The following is a 6,000-nucleotide window of genomic DNA, read 5'->3' on the forward strand; positions in this document are numbered from 1 at the left end:
GACATTAATAGTCGAAATATCAAGGGCGTAAACGCACTAAAAAAGCGCGCCAAATCCTAAATTCCGAAAACATACCCGCCATGTTCTATTTGAATTTGCCAAAAAATTACGCGGGACAGGTCAGTCAAACTGACGTTAATTATACATCATTTTTTTGTTAAACAGCAACTTTTAAAATTTCTTTATAACAGAGAAGACCTTAGTGAGTATTTGCTTAGGGCTAATAGGATATTAACTGGGGTGGCCACGGGGGAGGATTTAAACAAAACACTAATTCATTGCGGTACCTGTCACATGATGAAGGACGTCAGCGTGAAGGCGACAAAATTTTACAAGGACAAACGTTCCTTCGGACTATTCGTATTTAGTGTACTTCTTAATAGCGCAACTTTGGCTGAATTTAAAGATAGATTGTATAGTTTAGCTGTTTTATTTCTTTCGCAAAAACGAAACGCGTTTTACGAAAAGCATCTTGATAAAATGTCGATTTTAGTTAACATATTAGGTGACGAAATTGGATCCCAAGTTCCGCAAAATGATCTTTTAATAGCCGATTACGTAAGCAGCGTTTTAATTGTTGAATCTGAAGAGATAGTAGCTGAAGCCGGTGACACCGCTAAACCACGTTATTCGAAAAATGAAGAGGAATTTTGGTTGGGGGGAGGAAGCACTAATATTTTTAAAGTTATGTGCGACCAAATTGTAGAAAGAGTATTCGCTGACGTCCAGAAGCACGTGACAGCTAATGATACTGTCCATAACCCTAGCTACGGTATTAGATTTTTCGAATATATGCAAAAAAATTATTTTCCTACTTTTGTTTTATGGACCAGGGTTTTAACGGGGGATTTAAGTAGACACTTTCAGGGAGAGGTTCCGTCGTTATACAATCCTCGAAGTCATTTCCAAAATGGGTTAGTTAATTACATAGACCAGGAAGCCACCACCCAGGGGCACATTGAGGGCTACAACAAAGTTTTAAAAAGTCAGGCACTGTGTTACAATCGGTTACGCGTAGACGCGCTTGTTTCAAAATTAAACGAATATAACGATAATTTATATTTAGAATATGTTAAAATCTCTAGGAAAATAATTCCAAATCAAAACAGAAAGAAATCGTACGAACAATTAGAAGAGACATTTAAGCATACGCCGCAACACGAAAGGGGGGAATCGGACATCAGCGGGAAGAAATTAAGGGGATATCAAAGTAAGCCGCGAAAACCATTGGGCGAAATTTTAGAATCTACCTCTAAATCGGGTACGAGAAAAGCTTCTAAAAGGATAAGTGATACTAGTTTAACAACTCCTTCAAAAAAATTGGCTAAAACAGTTATAAAGACCACTTTATTTACAGAGCAGGAAATTTCCGAATCCGAAATGGGAATTTTCACAGATAAAATTTTGAATCTGGAAACGAATTACCCGAAAGGGTAAATTTCTTTTCTGATTCCGAAATAACTGAAAAGAAAATTTGCGAATCGGTAGAGGAGATTTGCAACTCCAGAAATCCTTCGTCTTCGATAGTGGTGCGTAAAAATACGGTACATTGGGATATAGATCTGGACCCTGACGAAATAGAAATTGAATCTAGTGCGAAAAAACAATTCCGTTTAGGCAAAAAACAATTAGAAAAAATCGCGTCTAAGAAGTGTTTTACCGGATTTATGGTAGACGGTTATTTTAAATCTCTGCAGGCGCGCTTTTTGAAAAATCAATATTTAGACACTTCTTTTTACACTTCCATTGCGAAATTTATAAATAATTTAAATAAACTTACAGAATACCAATTAAACTTTTATTTCTAGTATTTTTTGAATGAATTTAACAGATTTAAGACTAAAGAACTAACGCTTATTCCAGTTATGGTAAAAAAAAATTATTTCTTTCTGGTAACCGTGAAATTGATCAAAAAAGACGTATTTAAAATTACAGTTTACGACTCTAATTGCCAAGTCACCGATTTCATCGACGACGAAATAACTCCTTATAAAGGAAAACATCAAAATGAGGTAGATCATTTGGTTAAATATTTAACTTCCCTTCAAAACCATTTCAAGCTCACGCCAACCACGTGGATAACGTCGGCAAAATCTAACTTGTACTTTCAACCATATTATTACAACTGCGGACCAGCTATTTGTCTATACGCTAAATGTTTATCAGAAAAATTATCAGATGAAATTAATAAAAATAGTAATGATATTAACGAATTCCGTGATAATTTTCAATCAGAAATAGAACATATACAAACTAAATAATTTTGATCAATTTCACAGGTTTGCAATGCTTTTGCGTGGAGACCTTTATCTTCTAGAGAAAGTTCTATTTCTTGAAAATTACCTTCATCTAGGCTGTCCGCGATGAAAGTCGTTTTCGAGTGGTCCAAAAATGGAAAGGAAAGTTCGTTGTCGAACTTTATATGACGGTTTCTACGCGAAAGCAGAGCTTCAAAACGTGATATAAAGTATGACGGCGGAATCTCTGTAATAGATAGTACTTAAAATTCCGAATTGTATTATAGCGGGGAATAACGTTCTTGGCTAAACGATCAACTTATAATTCTTCACGATCTATAGAGGCGACATGCTTCTCGTACACCATTATCTGAAACGACTTGCTTATCAGAACCTATTTCCACATTCCCAGAGGCGACATGCTTCTCCTACACCATTCTCAGAGGCGACATGCTTCTCCTACACCATTCTCAGAGGCGACATGCTTCTCCTACACCATTCTCAGAGGCGACATGCTTCTCGTTCACCATTCCCAGAGGCGACATGCTTCTCCTACACCATTCTCAGAGGCGACATGCTTCTCCTACACCATTCCCAGAGGCTACATGCTTCTAATACACCATTCTCAGAGGCGACATGCTTCTTTGGAAACATCTTAAAACATAATGGGTTGGGAGGGGATATGTTATATTTTGTTGGAAAAAGCGAAATATAATATATCTGTAGAAATATTGAGAAAAAATTAAATAGCAATTAAGTTCGCCATTTTATTTTAATCAGCATTTCTACAGGCCACAATAAACCAAGCCTTTACGCGGCGTGTGCCATAAGTAACTTTTATGATCAAAGAAAATTATAATATTACTAAAACTATATTTATAATTTAAACTGATATAACAGCGAAACTAATTGGTTTAAAGTACGAAAAAAAATCACGTTAACCGCTTTCCGAGCGCCCATTTCAAAATAGATTTTTTCATATATTAATAGTATTCATTAACAGAAATCAGAGATAGAGACTACATTCCAGTGTAATTCTAAAACTACACATGCAGCAAATTAAAGACACGTCAAGGAAATTTAAGGTAAAGAAATCTAAGACGTTCAAAACAAAAAAGAACATATAAAATAAAATGTACAAAATTTAAAATAAAAACTAGTACAAAGCTATCTATTTAATGAATAGAGGCGCTTTTTTAGTGAGTTTCTCCATTGATATTTCGACTAATAATGTCGCTCCCAGAATAATTTTAATTTTGATCGATAAAGCATTTAAGAGTGTAAAATTAACGTTAGTTTGATTGACCTGTCCCGCGTCATTTGTTGGGAAATTCAAATAGAACATGGCGGGCATGTTTTCGGAATTAAAGATTTGACACGTTTTTTAGTGAGTTGACGCCCTTGATATTTCGACTAATAATGTCGCTTCCAGAATAATTTTAATTAAGATCGATAAAGCATTTAAAGGTGTACTAATAACGTTAATTTCATTAACCTCTCCGGCGTCAATTTTTATAAAATTCAAATAGAATACAACCCTATGCCAGTTTTTGGGTAAGCTTACGTCATTGATATTTCGCTCAATTATGGCGCTCCCAGAATAAAATTAATTTCAAACGATAGAGCATTTAAAGGTGTACTAATAACGTTAATTTCATTAACCTCTCCCGCGTCAATTTTTATAAAATTTAAATACAATACTACCCTATGCCGGGCATGTTCCCGAAAACGGCGCGTTTTTGGGTAAGTTTACGTCATTGATATTTCGCTCAATTATGACGATCCCAGAATAAAATTTATTTTAAACGATAGAACATTTAAAGGTGTACCAATAACGTTAATTTCATTAACCTCTCCCTCGTCAAGTTTTATAAAATTCAAATAGAATACTACCCTATGCCGGTTTTTGGGTAAGCTTACGTCATTGATATTTCGCTCAATTATGGCGCTCCCAGAATAACATTAATTTTAAACGAAAGAGCATATAAAGGCGTATAAATACCGTTAATTTCATTATTCTCTCTCGCGTCATTTTTAAGAAATATGAACCCTAGCACTTACTCCCCAGTTCGTTTTTCTGTAGTTCAGACCAAACTTCCTTTCCCGCGTCGCGTTCCCACGTTATCCAAAAATGTACTTTTTAAAAATTTTCGTTCTGGCAAATTGACGTTGGTTCCTTTTTATTCATTTCCGAATTCCGAGCCGGCAGCTTTTCGACAGACTGCTCATCGCTATGCTGTAATTTAATTTAACTGTTTTAAAAATTTTCTGTGAGAAGAGCGGATTTCTACCTCCTAGAGGTTTAAAGGAACCTTAATGCGCTCACAGAATGTCGGAATTAGTTTCATTTTATATTATTTCAAGAATTTCAACCATTCAAAACGACGCCTGCCTAGCTTCAGTACTAAAGAACAGGGAAATTTACTAAGCCTAACCAATGCCGTGCCACGCCCGACAAGTTTGTCAATAGTACTCGCAGTCTCTTACTCTCCCAAAAGAATTTCAATTAAGTTATTGAATTTAAAGAATTTAAGATAACATTCTATTATCATCAATAACTTAAGGGTTTTTGCATTCGAAGTATGAAATTTTTTGGAAATGAACTTCAGTTAACAGGCTACGTGGCTACGAATACATTTTTGTTATGAAACTGGACTAGTGACGATGGAATTATTTTAACCTAAACTATTTATCTTTCAATATTATACCAAGCGACGTAGCGAGCGCGTAGTCGCTTGGTATATATAGCTAACGAAGTTTTTAACATAGGAATCGAAAAATTAAAATTGATGAGCTTAACGCTATGGGGAATTTTCATGGGCTTAACGCTATGGGGAATTCTCTAGTCAACTGTAGCGGAAAAACGGCGGGATTGTAACGTTTGAAATTTTAAACCAAGGTTCATTATTGAATTATCTAAGGACATTTTAATCTTATTAATTTTAAATAATTTTAAGATATAGAAAATAATTTTTAAATAAAATTATTGTGTATAATTATAACCAGATGGCGATTGCGCGACGACATCCAAAGAAATTTTTGTTACTGAACAGGCCTCTTATTAATTTATAAGATAGCCTCACTTATTGTGAAAAATAAAATGGCTGTCTTCGATGCACAAGGTCGATTTTTAACTAAGCCTTGGATACCATATTGATTACTAGAAAAAAATTAAGCCACTTCTCCAGATAAGCGCGGCCGAGAGGATAAGGACGTTGTTTTATGATCTTACACCACGGTTGTGGGATCGAATCCTGTCTCGTGGAAAAATATTATATTGAAATTTAATTTAATTATTAATTAAATCAACAAGTGCCTAGTCGCTTTTCCCTTAAAAATATGGCTTTTTGTATTATATAGGGTGTCCCAAATTGCTGGAACAGTGCATTTTTCTCAAAAACTATTTCACTTAGAATTTTGCAATTTTCAGGGTAGGTGTAGTAGACAGTAAAAAATGCTTTAATTAGGGATATTCCAGAAAAAACTAATCGTTTTTCACGGGTTTGAAAAAACAATTTACCATTAGGTGGTAGCGGAAAAGTTTTAATGATAAACTTGTAGCGCATACTCTAAAACATAAAATAAAATTTGATCTGTGAAAATAGCCCTAATTTTCACTGAGATACGACGACATCAGTGGCGTAGGAACGGGGGGGGGGGGTACAAGGTACCCCGTCATACGCTTTCAACGTATGACCAGAAGTAAATAATAAGTGTGACACTGGTCGAATGTGGGTTTGTCGCTTTCAACGTGTGATCACAG

At 35.1% G+C, this 6,000-nt stretch overlaps 1 long non-coding RNA gene across 1 annotated transcript; it reads left to right on the plus strand.

The window, feature by feature from the left end:
* The first annotated feature begins 4,418 nt into the window (after positions 1-4,418).
* LOC149949098 (uncharacterized) lies at positions 4,419-5,267 on the plus strand. Its single transcript, XR_016480050.1, has 3 exons — positions 4,419-4,475; positions 4,602-4,695; positions 5,244-5,267. It is a non-coding gene; the product is annotated as an uncharacterized LOC149949098 (long non-coding RNA).
* The last annotated feature ends 733 nt before the right edge of the window (positions 5,268-6,000 follow it).

The sequence above is a fragment of the Leiobunum rupestre genome, chromosome 3 (genome assembly GCF_980474605.1).
Source record: "Leiobunum rupestre chromosome 3, qqLeiRupe1.1.hap1, whole genome shotgun sequence".
Classification (NCBI taxonomy): Eukaryota; Metazoa; Arthropoda; class Arachnida; order Opiliones; family Sclerosomatidae; genus Leiobunum; species Leiobunum rupestre.